Genomic DNA, 24,148 nt, shown 5'->3' on the forward strand with positions numbered 1-24,148 from the left:
AATGAGTGAGTAATATTAACAGTGACTGCGAGTAAAAATGAATTAGTGCTAGAGAGTGTTAGAGAATGTGAATGAATGTGAGTGAGTGAGAAGGTGGTGTCATGCTTCTGAGTCTGTTGTTGGTCCTGGTATACTGAGAGTAATTCAGGTCTTACTGAAACACCCAGGGCAAAATACTGAAACTGGAATACTTGAGGCAATTCTTAACATGAAACACTAGACACTATGACAGAATTTTTGTACCTGGATTTTTTTTGCGTAATGGGAGCCCGTGGGAAAGTACTTGTATTGGCATACTAGAGGTAATTACTGCACATGGGCATCCATGGAAAAATGCTGCCATACTTGAGGAAATTGTTGGCATGGAAGCACCTGTGGCAAAATGTTCAGACTAGCACACTAATGTTAATTATTGGCATGAAGGGGGACAAACTAACATATTCGAGGGTGACAACTAGGTCTGGGGGAATTTCAATTACACCGGAGTTATTGGAGTCATTTTGGTAATTCCACATTACCTTTTGACGCTGAACTACAGATAATAATGTGATTACATCTGCTAGAGTAAATAAAAGTAATTTGGGGCAAAATAATCCTACTAGTACATATTTAACGACCGAGGTAGGTCGCTCGCACTCGCTATTCATGTTCTGCTGTATTTAGAACTATTTCTGTTTGTGTTTAAATGTTTTTGTTGAGTACAAATCAAAGCAACAAGTAAGAAGTGACATAAAATGAAAACATACATCAGAAACTAAAATACTAAATAAAACATCTGTGTGTATGTGGTAAAGACGTACTTGTACATATCACTAGTAGTGTGGGTGGGTATACTCCCACAGTTAATAAATTGCAGTCTGGAAGCATTCAGAAACAACGTATATTGGTGAGCAAAGGATACCAGTACTTGCATATACATCACAGTCCTCTGGGGAGCTGCACTGACGTGGAACAGGGAGAACAGTCAGCCCAGGACTGAGTGCGACCCTCATGTAAAGCAGTTTGAAATAGGAAGAACAGCCCCCAACCATAGAAGGTGACCCATCATTCTTGGCTTCTAACTGTGTAATGTATGCGTCGCAGCACTATTCCATTGTGCCCCTTGCCAGAGAAATGCGGGCCCTAGCAAGTACATCTGATTCTGACCTGGCCCACTTAAGCAATTCCTTTGTCCAGTGTTTTAAGTTAGGGCTGACCTGGCTTTCCAGGACATTGCAATCTGTCATCTGAAGAGCACCAGAATTAGGTTGATAAATCTCCACAGTCAAGAGGTCCCTCACCACACAACTCCACACCATATGAAAGAATCCTCCATCCAGTTGCGAGGAGGCCCACGGGACATTCCCTCGATGAAGTAAGTCTGATGCTGAAAATTAAGGCCCAGATTTCAGAGGGCCTATCCCCACTTTAGTTCCGCCTTTGCGTCATTGTTTTGACGCTAAGGCGGTGCTAAGATGGCCTTTTCCACATGCCATATCTACAAAGTGGAGCAAGCATGCATTGCACCACTCTGTAACCCTTTGAGCTACATTATGCTTGCACCAGGCATAATGTGTGGAAAATGGGCGTTCCCCTGTTAGGAAACCAAAAAAATGTCGGAAAGAAATCTAGGAGATTTTTTTGCATCATATTTTTGGGCACTTTTAATGCCTGCTCAGAGCAGGTGTTAAAAGGGGGCACACCATTGTTTACAGTGGGCCCATGTGTACTGTTCAGGGTGAGCACAAACATTTTGGCATTAACCTTGAACACCATAGTGCGCCGTATCTTAAATACGACGCACACATTGTGGTGGTAGGGGGGGTTTTAAGGGGTGCAAGGAAAGTGGCTCTGCACTGGGTGCAGCACCACTTTCCTTAAATCTGAATCTAAATTGTGTGTACCGGAACCGTGAGTTCTGAGAGACCTCCTTCACTTGTGCCACAGTGCTTGCCCACTGTTTGACAGTCAGGATGTTACCTAGGTCTACCGCCCACCTTTCTCCGAACTGCAGTCTTTTGGTGTAGTGGTGGACATGTAGGGCACCGTACAGCACAGACACTGAATTTCCCACATCGCTGTGAGTTAATACTGTTTGTAAGGGAAAGAAGTTCCGCGGCCGCGCTCGGCACTGGCCTCAGTGGCCCATGCATGACATATGGCATTATATTCTAAAAAGTCGCCTACTGGTACTCGGTCAGCATCCCTCAAATCCTGGAAGGATCTCAGTTCTCCCTCCTCATAAAGGTCCTCAGCAAGTAGTATCCATGCATATTCCCCAGTGTCCCTAATAATTGATAAAGTCCATATGGGTAACTGGGGGCGTAAGGGGCAAAGTCTCCCACACCGTGAATATACCTATGCCGGCAGCAATAAGAGACAGTCATCAGCTGGGGCGCAGAAGCCCACCGGCATGTCCCCAGCATTAGCATGTAAGACTGTCATCCCCAAGAATAATACGCAAAACTGCTGCCCTTTCTGTATTAGTGGCAGTCCCCTTCTAGAGCATCATCCACTCCAACTGGGCCACTGCATAACAGAGTTCATAATTAGGGACTCCCAGTCCTTCATCTAATAAGTGGTGTTGTGTCACCTGTAGCACAGCCTTCTTTCTCCCTGTTCCTCAGATGAAGTCTGGGAGCAGCCCTTGAAGACCAGTGAAAATGCGCTGGGGAAGAAGTATCAGCAATGCTATGAAAAGGTACGGCACTGAAGTCAATTTAGCACCATTTTGTAACGCAAAGTGCATCCTAATGTCCATTCTGGACACAATGATGCATTTTGCACTAAGAAAATAGCACTAAATACTAATGATAAGTTGGGGGAAAATCCTGCCCCACGAGCACATTTAGCAATCAGGAGTGGCAGCTCACACTCTCCTCATGTTCGGTTGCATCTAGTGCAATTCCTTAGCACAAAATGCATTCTCGTGCCCCTTTTGGACACAATGGGGCATTTCTGCATTAAGAAATAGTGCTAAATGCAGAATTACTATTCTTGCATAATTATCTATAGGCAATAATGGAATTGTAATGTGGCGGACAGGATATCCATGACGTTTGTATTGGAGTAACCTCCTCCACCAAACTCTAAATCAGGTCCAAAGTCTCTCTTTTGGATGTGCAATGAATCATGTGGCTAATGTGTTGCTCCAAGCGCTGGGAAGCCCATCGGGTAGCCATGCACTATACAAATTCTACAGAATAGAATAGAATAGAATAGAATAAAAAAACACTGATAAAATAACACTATAATACAGTTATCCTAAAAATAAATTTGCCTGTTTTGTTGTTACATTAATTGTGAAATTATGATAAACATTCAGCATTGTCAATTATTGTGACAGCTTAAAGGTTAAGCTCATGTGACATTATTTTCCGGAAACAAATCAGGGTGAAGGGTCTTGTGTCACTTCCTGTGATGTCATTACGGTCAAAGGGTAAGTGATGTCACCACTGCTTCCTCTGGCATTTTGGTGAATCCACATCCATGGATGTGTGTTTTTTTCTATGAAAATATGTGTTTTCCTGCCTTTTGTTGGTGCCCTACTTCATATTAGAGGCAATGACCCATTATTACAGCCAGAAACATGGGGGAAAGAATGTAAGGATGTAGTGGGGAACACAGGAAGGGTAAGAATGCAAAGAGACAATGGAAAACCTAGTTAAGCATAGAATTATGTGAGAGTATGGAAACAAAGAGGGTGGAAAAGATATTGGAAAGATATTGCCATGTTTCTGCATCTAGAGGTATCCTGAAGTACATTGCAACACAGGAGCCCAAAAAATATGACATTCATTTACCTGCATCCCAGGCCTAACTTGACAGTAAAACAAATGCAGTAAAGCTAAAAGGCAGCAGAAAGACACCAGGCAAGTTAGCTGGGGCGGGTGTGTCATATCAGTGGAGAAGCAAGAGAGGGGCAAGGCAACACACTCTTAGAAACAACAGTCCAATAATGCTTACACAACATGGCTACTTCAGTGCCCTGGAATGGACATGCACATCCCATGCAGAAATTGTCAGGCTGAAGAGGCCGGCTGATGAGAGGCAGGGGGTGAGGGGTGCATGGCAGCTATGGAGTGCAGCGTGAGGCAGGGGCAGAAAATTAGGAGTGTATGGGATGGGCAGATGAGGCGAGGAAGAGAAATTATAATATAGAAAACAACTGTGAGCATCAACACAGCATTGCAGCCATGACATGCAGAAGGCGGGAGTAAGAGCGAGGGTCGGACTGGGACAGAACATAGGACTGGGCTGAAAAATAAAATTAGCTCCCATTAGTGAATTAGATAGATAAGAAGAATGGCCTATGGTGGCACATTTGGAGCAGTTTTGCACTTATAAAGGCATGCTGTATATGTGTTTTGTGAGGTGTGGAAAAGTGCACGGGATTTGAGATTGCTGTAGGCAATGTTTGTTTTAATATCAGGGCAATAGACAGTAAAGACCTGTCCGGCAGACCATAAAACAGGCCACAAACAGCCAAAAACCCAACCCACACACTTACCTGTCAGACTAGACCTTGGGGCACTGCTTGAAAGCCCTATTGGCCAGTCTGACCCTGGGTGGGGTCGCAGAAAGAGACAAAGAGATACAGTGGGTCAGGCACTGGAAAGAAAACCCTTACCAGCTACACAACTTGGCATGAACAGAAATAAATAATAGGCGTTGACAAAGCTAATAGGTTTCACCTCTGCAAATTCTATTGTTTTTGTCCATGTTTTTGTAGACATGTGGCAAAGCAGCTGTGCAACATGGCTGAAAGTTAAAAAAAAAAAATAGCTATGACTCGGCCAGGGTTGACTGAGTCATAGAGTTTTTTTTCTTTTAAAAACAGATTGCACAGTAGTTCATTTAACTGGACAATCAGTGTAAAAACAATGTGGGGAAGGGTGTGGTTAAGTACCATGAGGGCAGGGATGGAGAGAACAAAATGGATGAGGTGGGTGGTGAAATCAAACGAGGCAGGCAAGCAGAAATAGACGGCAGGGGACGGGGGTGAAAACAGACAGCAAGGAAGAAACAGACAGCAGGGGTGTTGGGGGAAAATGGCCAGCAGAAGGAAACAGCTGGCTGAGCAGTTAGGGGTAAACAGACAGCAGGGGTGGGGAGACCATACAGTACCTGTTATTGGAAGAACACTGGCCAATAACAGGAAGCTGTGCTGGGTCCATGCTCCACAGCATGGACAGAAGCCCAGAGAAGACTGCAGAAGGAAGTGAGCAGCCATTAGGAAGTAGAAGGCGTGACCAGTAAGAGGCAAGGAATCAAGAATGAAGTGGACACCAACCAGTGGTAAGTACTGGTAAGTAATAGGCAGGCTCCAACCCCTTCTTAAGATTTGTTTTATAACAATAGCTTTCACTGACAGTGCCTGCACACTCTAGGTGAAACCTAAAAAGGGCACAGCAGTTAAGAGGAGAAATGGGAAACATACTATACCTGAGAATAAACAGAAGGTCATAGGAATATATTTGGACAACATTAGCGAAGAGTGGAATAGTGACTGCGGAAATGTCCTAGACTTCTACTGATGCTGATCTAAGACGCTGCTTGGTCTTGTCTGGCTTTCTGCTGAGAGATATACACCAGCCCACTCACACACCCTCTTTATGTTATTTTATTATTTCCTAATCCAATCTCAGTGTCTTCAAGTTTGAATAAGACGCTCATAATTTCAGCCCCTCCCCGTGTTTCCCAGTCTCTTCCCCGACCACATTCTCTGTCAGGTTGCACATGTCAATAAAATTATCCTTTTAACTAAGAGGCATTGCTGACTAGCAGCCATTCCTGGAAGACAGAACACCTTTCAAATGATTGCTATGCTAAGTTTGACAGCATGCTATTGTCTGAATTATGTATAACTGTCTAGAATGCAGGACACGCAGAGCCCTTTATAAATAATAGATAAACACTGCTGGACCCAGGGGACGGTCATGGTTAACAACCTTGACAGCCAGTTTTCAGAAGTACAGAACAAAGAGGCCAGTTACTGTCCTAACTCATCTGAGATGCACAGTTTGAGAAGGGGCTAGTGGTGCTGTAGATGGTGTGCTGTAGCACCCAAAACATACCCAGTGTTGTGCGCTAAATGCTCTGATTATATCTTCATTATGTCTAAACTGGTTATTTGCATCTATAGATGCTGATGTCCAGAGGGGCGGTGTCATTCATCAGACCTGGCCCCCCCATGGAACATACCAATTCACTGGCTTGAACTAGGGAACTTGTTTTTAGAAATAGGGTTCAACCAAAATGCTTCAAATTGCAATATCTTTACAACAGTGAGGGTCTGTGGTTCCAAAAGGTTCTTTAATCAGGGTGATTGGCCTCTGTAAATGAAACCCCAAATATCTTAATACTTAAGGTAAACACTGAAACCAGTTAGGAGAAAATTAACTCCCACTAACTTACGGATGGAATTCTGCTGAGTGGGAGCAATGCAAGGTCACTACTCTGATAGCCCTGGATGTTCTCCAGCAGTTCATCAATAATAATGCAATGAAGATGCTCATGGGTTTGCCCGACTACACTCACATTCACTGTACACTCATTGTGACCTCTAGGTGGTTCACTTCCTCAAGGCAACCTACCAGCATGCTTCATTCTTCCTGCCTGATCTTTTTCTTCCTGCAAGCTGGCGTCTTGTCTCCAGACTACACCCTTTCAGTTCATAAGCTTGGCCACAAAGTGACAAGCAGAGTGCTCTTACTATAAAATATTCATCTTTCTAGTTCAAAGGTGGTTCTCCTTAAACATCACATATGGTAAAAATAACTAACTCAAGAGATCATTATTTATTCTACTTTGACTGCAATGATAGGAAACTGTGGCTAACAATGGCTAACTAAAGTCTAAGCTTTCCTTAATTTTGAAATAAAAGACAGCCCCAGATGATCAAGTCACACAAAACATGTGTAGCATGCTTCTCTCCTGCTATAGACAAGGACCTTGGAAGGAGTAAACATCCCAGGGATAAGGAACTGGTCAGAATGTAAGGGTGGCTACTAGGCTTCTCCAGAAGGCCTTTGCCCCTGATCTGCAACCAGATGCTGCCAGTCACCAGCTTTTCATCACTGAGTGAAGGGAATGGAAGGGCCTCTGACTAAGTATGGGGAACAGTTGGGGTGCACCCTTGGTCAGTTGCACCTAGCACATTGCTAGGGAATGTTTAAAAAACATAGAGAATTTCTAGTGGACACAAAGAATGTGAAGAAACTATTCTAGTCCAGACCATAGAGATTCAGTCATGGACATGGTGGTACCCACATTTCTGATGTTATTGTGGGGTCCAGGACAAAATCTTTGCTTGACCTCAAATTTCAAAAGTCCTCTGAGAAATAGAAAACCTGCACCTCCAGCACGTGGTGCCAATTTGTGGTTTATGCTATTAGCTGGGTTATCATTAGTAAACATGCTTGCTTCTAAATCTATAAACATATTTTGCAGTACAAGGGAGGGATCCCGAAAAAGTGCAAAGCGTGGGGATTAATTTCCCTTTAGTCCTCGCCTTGTGACTACCATGGGGTGGCATAGCTTTCCATGTGCAAGAAGACCTTCCTTACAACAACATACAGCTTATAGGGAAGGCAACAATCAGACTTTTAGCTTTGTCTATATAGACTAACATTCTTGAGTAGCTGGTAATGTATAGGCAGTCGAAAGTGGTAGGTAATGTAGTGATCACCTTGAGTGCCGGGTTCTGGATTATCATAGAGCAAAGGTAGATACTTTCTCATGCTGGCATATGACTAAACAATATCCAGGCCATTGTTTCTCACACTTTTCAGAACAATGAACCAATTTGTAGAACGACAAACATGCACAACCCGCCGAGCTTTAATGTACATGAGGTGGGCAATTTTTTTATTGTAACTGAAGAAGGTGTTGTAGAGCATTGCCATTTACAGACAGCACATATTCATTGAAATGGCCACTCTGCTTGCACAGAAATACGGTTTTACTGATAAAACTATATTGCATACAAATGATAACGTGTGGAAATCGTGTTTCAGTGAATGTTTATTGTTTGTGCATCACCAAGTCAAGGCCCGTATTTATACTATTTTTTGCGCCGCATTTGCGCCGCTTTTTGGCGCAAAATGGCACAAACCTACAAAATACAATGGCATTTTGCAAGTTTGCGCCGTTTTTGCGTCAAAAAACGACGCAAATGCAGCGCAAAAAAAGTATAAATACGGGCCCAAGTGTCTCCATTTGTTTTGATCCTGTTAATGTCTTTGTTTCCATTGCAATTGAGAATTACAAGATGAATCTGCTTCATTTTGATTTCCTGACTGCTGAATGTGTACAGTTAAATTACAGGAATTAACATTATGCTGTGTGTTGCAAAATATTACCTCCTACCTTTCTTTTTACACTCCCTGCACCCTATCAAGATTTTCACATAATTCACTTTACTTTTCTTTTACTGACTGCAAAGTGAGAGGAATTTCTAAACTCCAAGCCCTGTGTTAAAAAAACATACGCAGAAATTTGTCACAAGACATAGCCTGAGACTTGACCACTGTCTTTGAAGCATAGCAAATGTAACTAGATAAATACAGAATTTAAATGCATCTTTATTTATTGCTTTGGATACTCTTGGGGGCAGGATACAGATATGAAAATGTGTGTGGAAGGCCATGGGCAGTCTCAGAAAGCAGATTAAAGAAGGCAGGCTTGTGTGGAAGGCTACGGACAGTCTCAGAGAGCAGGTTGCAGATAGACACACTTGTGTAGAAGGCTATGGGTAGAAAGTGTGAGAAACAGGTCACAGATAGACGTGCGAAAGGGGAGACGGCTTTTATAATAATGCCTTCACCAAGAAGTCTTTACCACGCTTGGCAATTTTGTTTAAGGTGAGTATATGTATGCTCACTGAAAAAATAAATGTTAAACTGACAGTTATAGTTAGTTTTCTAAGCAACCGTAGAAATTACCTGACAAAAACAAAGGTTAAAGTGATGTTATAGTTAGGTGACAATGCCAGTTGCGCCATTACATTTTAAACTAAATAAATACTGAAATTCACTTGATATAGTTAACTGAACTAACTCTAACTTGTGCCCCATCATGCACAGTGATGTCATCAATTATGTAATTTTATTTGTCAGCAGTGATGTTATCAATGAAGTCATTAAGGACTGTGTGAGGGTATAAGCAGTGCATGGCGAGGGCGCAAGGTATAGTTACTTCAGGGCTCAAGTTGTAGTTTCTTTTTTTAATACCTAACTATAACTGTTAGTTTAAACTTTTGGTTTTTTTCTGTGAATTTCTAAGTTGTTTTTCTGTAAACCACTGTGAATATTTAAAAGACAGGCCTGTAAACATTTCAATCAAGCAGACGTAGTCAAAACAACATTTAATAAGTGTGAGACTTTATTTTATAGTCCTAAAGAAACATAATGCAGCAGTAAGTGCAACCACAACTCGTCCATGAATTCCCAAGCTGAAAGGGAAAAGCTCCAGCTCTGAGAATTCTTAAAAAGATCAACTTTTCCTGAGTTCATGTCATCTGGACCCCCATGAAACAAAGGATTAATTTATTTTAATTAATCCCTGCAGCCTCCACACACTTAAAAAATACGGGTGGTGTCCCTACCCATGATTAGGGCACTACCATGCATGAAAATATATTTATTCAGCCCACAAAGGGCATTAAGGGATGCTTTTTTGTGTAGCAGTGAATAATAAATGAACAAGTCCTGTCACTCATTTGTTTTGTTTGCCCTCTATCTATTTTTTTATTATTATTTATGTGGGAGTTCCGATCTCACCCGGAACACCTACAGCTTTTTTTTTGTTAGGGCAGTGGGTGGGAGCCCCAGGCACCCACGACCTCTGTTGGCTCCCCGGGCAGCACCCATTGTGGGTGCCAGTGGAAGCCAGCCCCTTGTTTTTTGATGGGTGCCCCAGTGCCCAAACGGGTCACCCACAACTTTAAAACCCAGTGAGGACTGCAAGGGGAGGCCCACGTCCTGATAGACGTTGGTCACTTTCTGTTTTTGTGGGTGCCCGATTGGGCACCCACATCTTTAAAATCCATTGGGGATAGGTGGTGTGTGGAACCTCAAGTCCCCATGGCTTCTACTGAGTCCCCAGCCACTAACCATCCTGGGTGCTGGCTAAAGCCAGCAACAAACATGCTCCCATCCTGAATGAGAAGAGTTTCTCTCTTCTCCTACAGCGGTAGCAAACATTCTTCTTTGCCCTTGCTTGCAGGTGGGAAACAAAACCAAATGTTTGCTCCCACCTGGAGGAAAGAGCCATACGTATAGTCTGGGGTAATGAAGTCCTTGTGGCCATAGCACAGCTCAGGAATGGCAGACGCATGTCCCCTTCCCTAAAAAATGTAAAACAGCCGTGGGGAATGGGGATCACAAGGATTTCCCAAAGCTTGGGCAGGGAGGCTGCATTCTCCATTCTCAAAAAAAATTAGAACTTCCCCAGTGGATGAGGTCCCAGGCTCAGGGAGCAGGGTTGCACAACCCCTCCCCAAAAAAACTGAAAATAGCCCTGGGTCATGGGGTCCCTGAGGCTGTTCCCAATGGCTCAAGGGGGGGATACATTCCGCTGCCCCAACATATATGAAAATGACCCTTGGGAGATGAGGTCAAGGGGGGCCTTCTGAGGGCTCAGGGAAAAAATATAAAAAAAGCAACCTTTTCAGCCCTGGCCCACCCTGGCGGGATTAATACTGTAAAGGGTAGGCTCCTGTCCATTTTGCCCAGGGGAGGGTACCTCTATATGTTTTTTTTTAACTTATTTTCAGGACACAGGACTGAGTCGCTGAGTCTGAAAATGACTGCCACCACATCTTTGTTAATGTGATAGCAGCCAATCAGATCTTATCTCTAGATGTGTCCGGTTCGCAGATCCTCTGTGGTGTGATAATTGCATGAAATCTGAACGCTAATTTCTCAAAAACTACTGTACGGAATTACATCAAATCACAAAAAGCATACTTTCTGGACTATGATCTAGCTTTCAGTCAAATTTGGTTCAATTCCATTCAACTGTTTTGGCTTTAGCTGTGCCTAATTTTCCGTGCCAAAGTTATTTACAAACCCGAAATGTGGTCCTAACTATAGCTACCCAGGAGCTGCTGCTAAATTTATTAGCAAACAAAAGATGCATTTGCTATGGAATTTCCTATGGGAACTTGATCCTAACTATACCTACTCAGTGGGAGTAACCACTGGGCAATATATATGTACATGATTTACAAACTAACAGTAAGGCTAAATTTAGGGTTTAGGTGTGGGTAGTGGTAAAGGAGGGTAGGGTAATTTTATCATGTATGGGCGAGTAGTGGTAAAAGGTGGTAATGGTAAGCTTAGAGGGTAGTGGTAATAGGTGGTAGGATTAATTTTAGGGTTTAGGGATGGGTAGTGGTAAGGGGTGATATGTTTAACGTTAGGGCTTAGAGGGGTAGTTGTAATGGGTAATTTTAGGGCTATGGGATGGCTAGTGGTAAAGGGAGGTTAGGAGTAAATTAAACAAGCATTTGCAATGCAATAGGTCTTACATTTGCAAGAGTTATAGCAATTGGCGTTATAAATGCCTAATTGGACTTTTCGTGCTACATAAGTTGGTCAGCCCTGCACCATCATTTGGTCCCTTCCTGCCACATAATTCCAGTGGCCCTGCATATAACTAAAACACTTCCATTTAGCTTCTTTCCCTATCTGCAGCAAAACCTGAAAATGTTGCATTTAGCATCCTAATTTAAATCTGTCATCCTAATCACAATAGAATACCACTTTCACCACCCCACCATTGGAGTTGCTGACAGACTAAGACAATTCCCAAAAAAAGACACAAGATAGCTATGGAGGAGTAATGAGAAAAATAAACTAGAAGGGTCACCCAAACATATCAAGAGTGTTCAAACAGTGATAGTGTAATACGTTGCTATGTTGACGTGAATCATGGTCATAATTGCAATAAGGAGAGATTAATAAAACATATACAATCATCATGTGAACCCCCAAAAAAACTTTATCAGAAATAAACTTTTGGCAGTAGACTGTAAAGCTGAAAACAGCGCCTAGAGAGCACGTCAACAAAAATAGAATTTGGAAGAAACATGGTCATGTAACCATATAGTTGGCCCCTAAAGGGATAACTACATGAAAACAGAATGGCAGTAAGTAATGCAGTGCAAACAATTATATTTAGGCCCTAAAGGGCGTAGTGCATTACACACTGTGTTATAAATGCTAGGGTAAAGTTGCAGACAAAGTATTTGAGGAGCAAGCGTGCAAACACACAGTAGTTCAGCTGCCCGGTGAAGGCAAAACAGTCCTCGAGCAGCACACGTGAATGTCTAAAATTACTTGTGTAATACTCTAGCAGCCCATGTGAAAGAAGGCACAATAGTAGTCCAAAAGCATCCAATGAGAAAGCACAGACGTATTAGCGTAGCACAAGCAAAGGCACAACAATAATAATGCAGCACAAGTGAAGGAGCAACAATACTCTAGCAGCCCTTGCCAGTGTACAGCAATGTGTGGCAGGACTTGTTCTAGCAGAACATCATTCTTGCAGCTTATGTGTAACCACAACTCTACAGTAGCAGCCCATGTAAGGTCACAACACTACTCTAGCAGCTCATGTAATGTCACTACACCACTCTTGCAGCTCTAGCAGCTCTGGCTAACCAGGCCAGACCCTGCTCAGCGCTTCTGAGATCGGGCGCATTCAGGAGCGGGTCCCACTCCACGGCTCACAGAACTCTGCCTCTGCGGAATTCCACAGAGTTTTAAATCAACATCACGGAATTTCCCGGAGTGGAACTCTGTGAGCTCCGCCCAGGCCTGGTCATAACACTATTCTAGCGGCTCAAGTATGCCCATAACACTACTCTTGTGGCCCATTTACGTACACCACACTGCCATAGCAGGCCATGTAAATGAAGGCATAGAAGATTAGACCCACCACCCCCTCATTTACCCCAGAAATTAACCTTTAGCCAATCAGACTTTAATTCACCCCCCTGTCTTTGATTCCAGGCAACTGTGATAGACTACAAATGCACCTATTTCGTTTTACAAGCTGCAATAAGTGTTTTGCCTTGACACTTCTGCATTTATTTTAGTAAATCCTGTCAGACTTCCGAAGCTAAGCCTACTAATAGGATGCCTAAAAACAGATCGGTAATTCTCACAGCCTTTAAACAACTCAGGTCTACATTGCAGTGCCTAAAAAAAACACACATTTTGAGGACTGAAATACCTCACCAATGCATGTTTCCAGACACAATAACGCCAGATCTGCAATATGAATTGGCATCAATTCTTAAATGAAGGTGAATGCCATTGTGTGTTGCGCCACAGAACGCGCTGGGGCTGCCCTTCTGATTGGCTGTAAATTAAGGCTATTTGTGTGCGGTGGGTAGCACTGGCTGCACATCCTTGAACTGCCCCGCTCGCCTGCATCACTGCTCCAAAGGACCTCACGAAAGCAGCAACATTGAATCTGAAACTCCCTTATAATAATGTATACCACTAACCTGCACACTTAAATAAAAAAAATTAAAAACCTAAAGATAATGTGTTTGTTTCCTGTGTTTACTGAGGCCCATGTAACAAGAACACACGCTTTGCGGCTGTTCTAATGTCGGCAAATATGACTGTAATGGTGGAGATTTACACGGGCAGTCTGGGCAGCCTTTCCAGTACTCTGCGCCTCGAGCGAGAAGGAGAGAGACAAAAAAAACGGCATTAAACAAGCAATGGTGAAGGAAAAGAGATGGTCTTGTCAGAACGTTAATGACGTCATTGCGCATGACATGTGGTTGCCATCTTAAATTGGGGGAATATACATTAAATATTGCAACTGTAGCGATTTCCTCTGCCCATTGGCAACGCATAGGGAAATCAATGTAAACATAGTTGTGGTCACAATAGTCTTTGCATGGCGGCGGCAGAAACAGGCACCCTCATAATACAGCCTCTGACATTTGACCTCGGTCTTTGAGTGCACAGCTCATGTAACCAGATAAGTACATGATTTACAGCCCTGTTTACAGAAACATACTGGAGCCACTGAAAACATCCAGCGCTCTGGTCAAATGCTCTTAGACTAAGAAAAAAGTAGTCCCTTAGCACATTCTACAGTGGCACAAGTGGAAGGGTACAAGTACTGGGACCACGCTCCAGGGGAGTGTACCACTGAGGAAAAGGTGGGACAAAGAGGAAGAATTGACCACTAGCAAGCAAGGATTTATTAAGAATACTGAAACAAACCAACGAAAAAGCAGAGAGCCCACAAAGAAGTATATACTAAAGTATATACAAGAGGTCTTAAATGCTTTAAGGGGTGGGGGAGTTGGAGAGTCCCCCAAACAAAAAAAATGTAATTTAACATTAGTATATTCTATGAAGGGGTTTTAGTTGCCTAAATATACTGACCATGCTTGCTAAATGTAAGTGTGGTAAAGGCATCTGTGTGGTAGTGGTATGCAGTGTAAAGGCTGTTTGGCAAAGGCATGTTTGGTGAAGGCATGGGCTATAAGATCATGCAACCGTGTGGAAGGCTTAAGACAGTTTCAAACTGTAGGTTACAGATATACGGATGTTGGACCTGGCTTTTTGACAGGGACATCCCCAAACTTTTTGCCTCCTTCCTCCTATTTTTTCTGACCTGTTGTTGTTGGCTTTTTGACCTCTGAGCACTTTACCACTGCTAACCAGTGCTCAAGTGCATATGCTCTCTGTGTAAATTGTACTATTGATTGGTTTATCCATGATTGACTATTTAATTTACCTGTAAGTCCCTAGTAGAGTGCACTACATGTGCCTAGGGCATGTAGATTAAATGCTACTAGTGGGCCTGCAGCACTGGTTGTGCCACCCACCTCAGTAGCCCCTTAACCTTGTCTCAGGCCTGCCATTGCAAGGCCTGTGTGTGCAGTTTCACTGCCACTTCGACTTGGCATTTAAAAGTACTTGCCAAGCCTAGAACTCCCATTTTTCTACATATAAGTCATCCCTAATGTGTGCCCTAGGTAACCCCTAGAGCAGGGTGCTGTGTAGGTAAAAGGCAGGACATGTACCTGTGTAGTTATATGTCCTGGTAGTGTAAAACTCCTAAATTCGTTTTTACACTACTGTGAGGCCTGCTCCCTTCATAGGCTAACATTGGGGCTGCCCTCATACACTGTTGAAGTGGCAGCTGCTGATCTGAAAGGAGCAGGAAGGTCATATTTAGTATGGCCAGAATGGTAATATAAAATCCTGCTGACTGGTGAAGTCGGATTTAATATTACTATTCTAGAAATGCCACTTTTAGAAAGTGAGCATTTCTTTGCACTAAAAACTTGTTGTGCCCTTCAATCCACGTCTGGCTAGGTTTAGTTGACAGCTCCTTGTGCATTCACTCAGACACACCCCAAACACAGGGTACTCAGCCTCACTTGCATACATCTGCATTTTGAATGGGTCTTCCTGGGCTGGGAGGGTGGAGGGCCTGCCCTCACACAAAGGACTGCCACACCCCCTACTGGGACTCTGGCAGACAGGATTGAGCTGAAAGGGAACTTGGTGCATTTCTTAGAGACTCTTTGAAGTCACCCCCACTTCAAAGGCACAACTTAGTATAAAACAGGGCCTCTGCCCTACCTCATCAGACACTTGCTGGAGAAGAAACCTGAACCAGAAACTACATCCTGCCAAGAAGAACTGCCTGGCTGCTCAAAGGACTCACCTGTCTGCTTTCTACAAAGGACTGCTGTCTTGCTGTTGCCCTGCTGCCTTGCTGAACTCTTGTCTGGCTGTGAAAGTGCTCTCCAAGGGCTTGGATAGAGCTTGCCTCCTGTTCCTTGAAGTCTCAGGACCAAAAAGACTTCTTCCTTTCACTTGGACGCTCCGTGCGCCGAAAATTTCGACGCACAGCTTGTTTCGCGGCGAGAAAAAAACGCCGCACACCGACGCTGATCGACGCGACGCCCTCGGGACGATCGAGACTTCGACGCACAACCTCGCAAGGACAAAGCCGGCCGACTTTCCAGGAGAAATCGTCGCGACGCCTACCGTGAGTGCGAAACTTTGACGCACGGCCTCGCAAGGACAACGCCGCCCGACTTCCAAGGAGAAATCGACGCGACGCCTGCCGTGAGACCAAAATTTCGACGCACGGCCTTGCAAGGACAACGCCGCCCGACTTCCAAGGAGAAATCGACGCGACGCCTACCGTGAGATCGAAACTTCGACGCGCAGCCCCGCAGAACGACGCGCAGCCGGAAAATAAGCAGAAGAATCCACGCACAGACCCGGGACATCTGGTAATCCCCGCGATCCACAAAAAGAGACTGTCTGCGCGCCGGAAAACGACGCCCGACTTCCCCGCGTGGAAAAGAACGACGCAAGTCTGTGTGTGCTGAGGAGAAATCGACGCACACACCCCTTTTTCCACGCATCTCTTCTCCTGTGGCCCTCTGAGGAGATTTCCCACCAGAAACCAGGTACTCTGTGCTTGAAAGACACTTTATTGCTTTTTAAAGACTTAAAGACACTTAATATCACTTCTCAGTGATATCTTTACAAATTCGTATTGCAACTTTGATCGTGTTGACCTACAATTATCCAGATAAATATTCTATATTTTTCTAAACACTGTGTGGTGTATTTTTGTGGTGTTATACTATGGTGTTGTATGATTTATTGCACAAATACTTTACACATTGCCTTCTAAGTTAAGCCTGACTGCTCGTGCCAAGCTACCGGAGGGTGAGCGCAGGCTGATTTTGGATTGTGTGTGACTTACCCTGACTAGAGTGAGGGTTCTTGCTTGGACAGAGGGCAACCTGACTGCCAACCAAAAACCCCATTTCTAACATTGGTGATCAGCGGTGAGGATAGGACTTGTGTTTGTGCAGTGACATACAGTAGCTAAGTATTTCACTACCTACCCACAGTTGAAGGTCAACTTGATTTTTCATCTTTTCTGGCTCTTGGTTCTCTGATGTCCTCCTGGATATACTATTGATATTTTGGACTTTGGATTTTGGTTTTTGCTGATAAGATTCTATCAAAATGGGATTGTGTACCTACTCATTCTTTGTTCGTACTGACCACCTCACTAAGGCTGACCTAAGGAAGCTTTGCAGACAATGGGGCCTTCCTGTAGCAAGGAGATCTACTAAAGCGGAGATGCTCCATCACTACATAGTCTGGGGGGAGGAAAGATGGGCAGAGAGAGAGGCAGCAAGAAACCAAATGACTAAGTACCCCTCAGATGAGGAGGAAGACTACTCAGATGAGGAGGAGGGCTACTCAGAGTTGGACAGTGACCCAGAAATAGATGAATGGCTCCGAAGTCAAAGGCGACAGGAGCAACAATTAGAGGAGTATCTTGCAGAGGTTGAGGCAAAAAGACTTTTAGCCCTGGAAGAAGAAAAGATTGCAGCTCAAGAGCTGAGCTGTAAAGAGCTGAAACTGGAGGCCGGAAAGGCTGAGTCCAGTTCAGATGGTGGCAGCAAAAATCTTGCATCTAGTACTGCTGAAGAAGGGCACAAGCCCAGAGATGTGGTGCCCAACTTGAAGAAGGGAGTTGACACACCCCAGGCAGTTCAAGGGTATGAGGTAGTTCCCGTTATGCACAGGGTCCCTGAGAAGGATTGGGGAACTGGCACAGGGAGTCATATTCCTACTGGGGGGAGGGACACTTTACTGACTCTAGCAGAGAGTGACAGAGAAAAGGGTTCCCCCCTGGTGGACGTCCTGGATATAGAGTGTAGAGACATCCCAGAAGAGTTTGGGTTGAGTGTCAGGGACAGACAGATACTGTCTCACCAGTCTCAGGAGGGTGAAGTAGAGTGCTTTTCCAAGGTTGAGTTACTGGGTGGTTGGGTGAAGGGTACTGTGGTTAATACATGTGAAGGGCAGAGTGATGTAATTGCTGGAGAGCATATGTCTGGTCCTTATTTTCCAGAGCTACGCCAACACCAGGTGGAGTGTGAGTTCTCTGACCCCAGGGAACTTACAGTGGAGGCAGACTTTTGGGTGAGTACCAGAGAGTCTGAAGAGGCATTTGGGGGTGCTCCTGAAGGGAGTGGTCTAGGTGGTTCCCGACCAAGTGAGGTGGGAGAGGATTGTAGTGTCCCAGGTAGGTCTCAGAGCCTAACCTGTACCGTAGGGCCACCTTTTGAGGGAAGCCCCGCAGGGTCAGAAGAACTTGGGGGGATGTCTGTAGACAGCATCCCAACAGTTCTGGTGTCTGGCAGTATCACTCCTAGTGAGGGGGTGCAGAAGTCCAGACATAGGGTTGAGAGGGGGTGGCAGACCCCAGTGGAGGATCTTGAAAGTCAGGGGTCAGCTCTGAGAGCAGAGCCCCCCAGGAATGACCCAGGTGAGACCATTTCTGGTTTGGGGGAAACCCAGACTCTGCCGGATGGGCAGAGGTCGGGAGACCTGCGCCAACCAGACTCTTGTGTGGCCCTTGGGGACGGCGTGTCCCTTGTGGGGGGTGAGAGTGCCCCCCAGGAAGTCCTGGCATGCCAGGCAAAGATTCAACCTCAGGGTAGTGACTCTGGGTTGGATAACCGGGTTCAGAGGTTAAACTTTGACCTGGTGGGGGGTAGATGTGCCCCCCAGAAAGTCCTGGAATGCCAGGCAATGGCTCAACCTCAGGGTGGTGACTCTGGGTTGGATATCCAGGTTCAGAGGTTAACCTCTGACCTGGTGGGGGGTAGGTGTGCCCCCCAGAAAGCCCTGGTGTACCAGGCAGTTGTCCAACCTCAGGATGGTGACCCTAGGTTGGAGAACCAGGTTCAGAGATTAAACTCTGACCTGGTGGAGGGTCAGTGTGCCCTCCAGGAAGTCCTGGCGTGCCAGGCGATTATTCAACTTCAGGGTGGTGACTCTGAGTTGAATGGCCCAGTTCAGAGGTTAAACTCTGACCTGGTGGAGGGTCAGTGTGCCCTCCAGAAAGTCCTGGCGTGCCAGGCAATTGTTCAACCTCAGAGTGCTGACTCTGGGTTGGATAACCGGGTTCAGAGGTTAAACTCTGACCTGGTGGGGGGTAGGTGTGCCCCCCAGAAAGTCCTGGCGTGCCAGGCAATTGCCCAACCTCAGGGTGGTGACCCTGGGTTGGGGAACCAGGCTCAGAGGTTAAACTCTGACCTGGTGGGAGGTAGGTGTGCCTCCCAGAAAGTCCTGGTGCGCCAGGCAATTGTTCAACTTCAGGGTGGTGACTCTGAGTTGAATGGTCAGGTGCAGAGGTTAAACTCTGACCTGGTGGAGGGTCAGTGTGCCCTCCAGGAAGTCCTGGCGTGCCAGGCAATTGTTCAACTTCAGGGTGGCGACTCTGAGTTGAATGGTCAGGTGCAGAGGTTAAACTCTGACCTGGTGGGGGGTAGGTGTGCCTCCCAGAAAGTCCTGGTTTGCCAGGCAGTGATCCAGTCTGAGGGTACAGACCCTGGGCTGGAAGACCAGGTTCAGGGTGTCCCCCCGGACCTGGAGAGAGGGGCTACTGATAACAGTGCCCCTACCCTATTGTCTTCTGAGGAGGCCACTCCTAGTTGGAGGGTGCTGGACCCCAGAAGGGAGGGCAGGGGGAGGGAAGCCTCACCCCGGGCCCTAGTCCAACCTGAAGGTACAGACCCCAGGTTGGAGGGCCAGTTGCAGGTTAACAGCCCTGCACTGGTGGAGGAATGGTACAGGGCGACTTCTATAAGCACCCTGACCATGGTGGACTCTGGGGGTACCGCTCCAGGAGGGAGGGTACAGAGCCCCAGAGGGGAGGACCCGGTTCAGGCTGTCATCCCTGACCTGGTAGAAGGGAGAGTGGTTAAAGGGTGCCCAGCACCTGGGGCTACCGCCCCCCACTCTCCACAGCCACAGTGGTGGGAGATCTTTGAGAGGCCTGGGGCCTGGCTCTCATCCCTGACAACTGTCAGTAACCACAGTGGCTTGCTGTCCGGGTGGACAGAGTTATCCCTGGGGAGGGGACAAGTGTCACACCCCGGGGATAGAATGGGCAACACCACTGGGTTGGTCCTGGTGGTACTATCCTGCTCCTGGGATACATCTGTGAGCAATGTAAGGTTAGGTGCTGCACAGATGGGATCCGCAGGAAAGGAGAAAGGTTCCCCATGGATGGGCTTAGTGGGCCCTGAGAGTATGGACAGAGGGATCCAATTGGAGTCAGGAAGGCGAAGAACTGGAGCATGCCCCTGCTGTTGTGGGCCTGGGTCCTTGTTCTGTCGCCTCAAACAGGGAAGTACATCAGGATAGTGATTGTTCTCCCCTGGCTTTAGGCTGGTAGGGGGTCATGTGGGACCTGGCTTTTTGACAGGGACATCCCCAAACTTTTTGCCTCCTTCCTCCTATTTTTTCTGACCTGTTGTTGTTGGCTTTTTGACCTCTGAGCACTTTACCACTGCTAACCAGTGCTCAAGTGCATATGCTCTCTGTGTAAATTGTACTATTGATTGGTTTATCCATGATTGACTATTTAATTTACCTGTAAGTCCCTAGTAGAGTGCACTACATGTGCCTAGGGCATGTAGATTAAATGCTACTAGTGGGCCTGCAGCACTGGTTGTGCCACCCACCTCAGTAGCCCCTTAACCTTGTCTCAGGCCTGCCATTGCAAGGCCTGTGTGTGCAGTTTCACTGCCACTTCGACTTGGCATTTAAAAGTACTTGCCAAGCCTAGAACTCCCCTTTTTCTACATATAAGTCATCCCTAATGTGTGCCCTAGGTAACCCCTAGAGCAGGGTGCTGTGTAGGTAAAAGGCAGGACATGTACCTGTGTAGTTATATGTCCTGGTAGTGTAAAACTCCTAAATTCGTTTTTACACTACTGTGAGGCCTGCTCCCTTCATAGGCTAACATTGGGGCTGCCCTCATACACTGTTGAAGTGGCAGCTGCTGATCTGAAAGGAGCAGGAAGGTCATATTTAGTATGGCCAGAATGGTAATATAAAATCCTGCTGACTGGTGAAGTCGGATTTAATATTACTATTCTAGAAATGCCACTTTTAGAAAGTGAGCATTTCTTTGCACTAAAAACTTGTTGTGCCCTTCAATCCACGTCTGGCTAGGTTTAGTTGACAGCTCCTTGTGCATTCACTCAGACACACCCCAAACACAGGGTACTCAGCCTCACTTGCATACATCTGCATTTTGAATGGGTCTTCCTGGGCTGGGAGGGTGGAGGGCCTGCCCTCACACAAAGGACTGCCACACCCCCTACTGGGACTCTGGCAGACAGGATTGAGCTGAAAGGGAACTTGGTGCATTTCTTAGAGACTCTTTGAAGTCACCCCCACTTCAAAGGCACAACTTAGTATAAAACAGGGCCTCTGCCCTACCTCATCAGACACTTGCTGGAGAAGAAACCTGAACCAGAAACTACATCCTGCCAAGAAGAACTGCCTGGCTGCTCAAAGGACTCACCTGTCTGCTTTCTACAAAGGACTGCTGTCTTGCTGTTGCCCTGCTGCCTTGCTGAACTCTTGTCTGGCTGTGAAAGTGCTCTCCAAGGGCTTGGATAGAGCTTGCCTCCTGTTCCTTGAAGTCTCACGACCATAAAGACTTCTTCCTTTCACTTGGACGATCCGTGCGCCGAAAATTTCGACGCACAGCTTGTTTCGCGGCGAGAAAAACGCCGCACACCGACGCTGATCGACGCGACGCCCTCGGGACGATCGAGACTTCGACGCACAACCTCGCAAGGACAAAGCCGGCCGACTTTCCAGGAGAAATCGTCGCGACGCCTACCGTGAGTGCGAAACTTTGACGCACGGCCTCGCAAGGACAACGCCGCCCGACTTCCAAGGAGAAATCGACGCGACGCCTGCCGTGAGACCAAAATTTCGACGCACGGCCTCGCAAGGACAACGCCGCCCGACTTCCAAGGAGAAATCGACGCGACGCCTACCGTGAGATCGAAACTTCGACGCGCAGCCCCGCAGAACGACGCGCAGCCGGAAAATAAGCAGGAGAATCCACGCACAGACCCGGGACATCTGGTAATCCCCGCGATCCACAAAAAGAGACTGTCTGCGCGCCGGAAAACGACGCCCGACTTCCCCGCGTGGAAAAGAACGACGCAAGTCTGTGTGTGCTGAGGAGAAATCGACGCACACACCCCTTTTTCCACGCATCTCTTCTCCTGTGGCCCTCTGAGGAGATTTCCCACCAGAAACCAGGTACTCTGTGCTTGAAAGACACTTTATTGCTTTTTAAAGACTTAAAGACACTTAATATCACTTCTCAGTGATATCTTTACAAATTCGTATTGCAACTTTGATCGTGTTGACCTACAATTATCCAGATAAATATTCTATATTTTTCTAAACACTGTGTGGTGTATTTTTGTGGTGTTATACTATGGTGTTGTATGATTTATTGCACAAATACTTTACACATTGCCTTCTAAGTTAAGCCTGACTGCTCGTGCCAAGCTACCGGAGGGTGAGCGCAGGCTGATTTTGGATTGTGTGTGACTTACCCTGACTAGAGTGAGGGTTCTTGCTTGGACAGAGGGCAACCTGACTGCCAACCAAAAACCCCATTTCTAACATTGGTGATCAGCGGTGAGGATAGGACTTGTGTTTGTGCAGTGACATACAGTAGCTAAGTATTTCACTACCTACCCACAGTTGAAGGTCAACTTGATTTTTCATCTTTTCTGGCTCTTGGTTCTCTGATGTCCTCCTGGATATACTATTGATATTTTGGACTTTGGATTTTGGTTTTTGCTGATAAGATTCTATCAAAATGGGATTGTGTACCTACTCATTCTTTGTTCGTACTGACCACCTCACTAAGGCTGACCTAAGGAAGCTTTGCAGACAATGGGGCCTTCCTGTAGCAAGGAGATCTACTAAAGCGGAGATGCTCCATCACTACATAGTCTGGGGGGAGGAAAGATGGGCAGAGAGAGAGGCAGCAAGAAACCAAATGACTAAGTACCCCTCAGATGAGGAGGAAGACTACTCAGATGAGGAGGAGGGCTACTCAGAGTTGGACAGTGACCCAGAAATAGATGAATGGCTCCGAAGTCAAAGGCGACAGGAGCAACAATTAGAGGAGTATCTTGCAGAGGTTGAGGCAAAAAGACTTTTAGCCCTGGAAGAAGAAAAGATTGCAGCTCAAGAGCTGAGCTGTAAAGAGCTAAAACTGGAGGCCGGAAAGGCTGAGTCCAGTTCAGATGGTGGCAGCAAAAATCTTGCATCTAGTACTGCTGAAGAAGGGCACAAGCCCAGAGATGTGGTGCCCAACTTGAAGAAGGGAGTTGACACACCCCAGGCAGTTCAAGGGTATGAGGTAGTTCCCGTTATGCACAGGGTCCCTGAGAAGGATTGGGGAACTGGCACAGGGAGTCATATTCCTACTGGGGGGAGGGACACTTTACTGACTCTAGCAGAGAGTGACAGAGAAAAGGGTTCCCCCCTGGTGGACGTCCTGGATATAGAGTGTAGAGACATCCCAGAAGAGTTTGGGTTGAGTGTCAGGGACAGACAGATACTGTCTCACCAGTCTCAGGAGGGTGAAGTAGAGTGCTTTTCCAAGGTTGAGTTACTGGGTGGTTGGGTGAAGGGTACTGTGGTTAATACATGTGAAGGGCAGAGTGATGTAATTGCTGGAGAGCATATGTCTGGTCCTTATTTTCCAGAGCTACGCCAACACCAGGTGGAGTGTGAGTTCTCTGACCCCAGGGAACTTACAGTGGAGGCAGACTTTTGGGTGAGTACCAGAGAGTCTGAAGAGGCATTTGGGGGTGCTCCTGAAGGGAGTGGTCTAGGTGGTTCCCGACCAAGTGAGGTGGGAGAGGATTGTAGTGTCCCAGGTAGGTCTCAGAGCCTAACCTGTACCGTAGGGCCACCTTTTGAGGGAAGCCCCGCAGGGTCAGAAGAACTTGGGGGGATGACTGTAGACAGCATCCCAACAGTTCTGGTGTCTGGCAGTATCACTCCTAGTGAGGGGGTGCAGAAGTCCAGACATAGGGTTGAGAGGGGGTGGCAGACCCCAGTGGAGGATCTTGAAAGTCAGGGGTCAGCTCTGAGAGCAGAGCCCCCCAGGAATGACCCAGGTGAGACCATTTCTGGTTTGGGGGAAACCCAGACTCTGCCGGATGGGCAGAGGTCGGGAGACCTGCGCCAACCAGACTCTTGTGTGGCCCTTGGGGACGGCGTGTCCCTTGTGGGGG

The sequence above is a fragment of the Pleurodeles waltl genome, chromosome 3_2, assembly GCF_031143425.1.
Source record: "Pleurodeles waltl isolate 20211129_DDA chromosome 3_2, aPleWal1.hap1.20221129, whole genome shotgun sequence".
NCBI lineage: Eukaryota > Metazoa > Chordata > Amphibia > Caudata > Salamandridae > Pleurodeles > Pleurodeles waltl.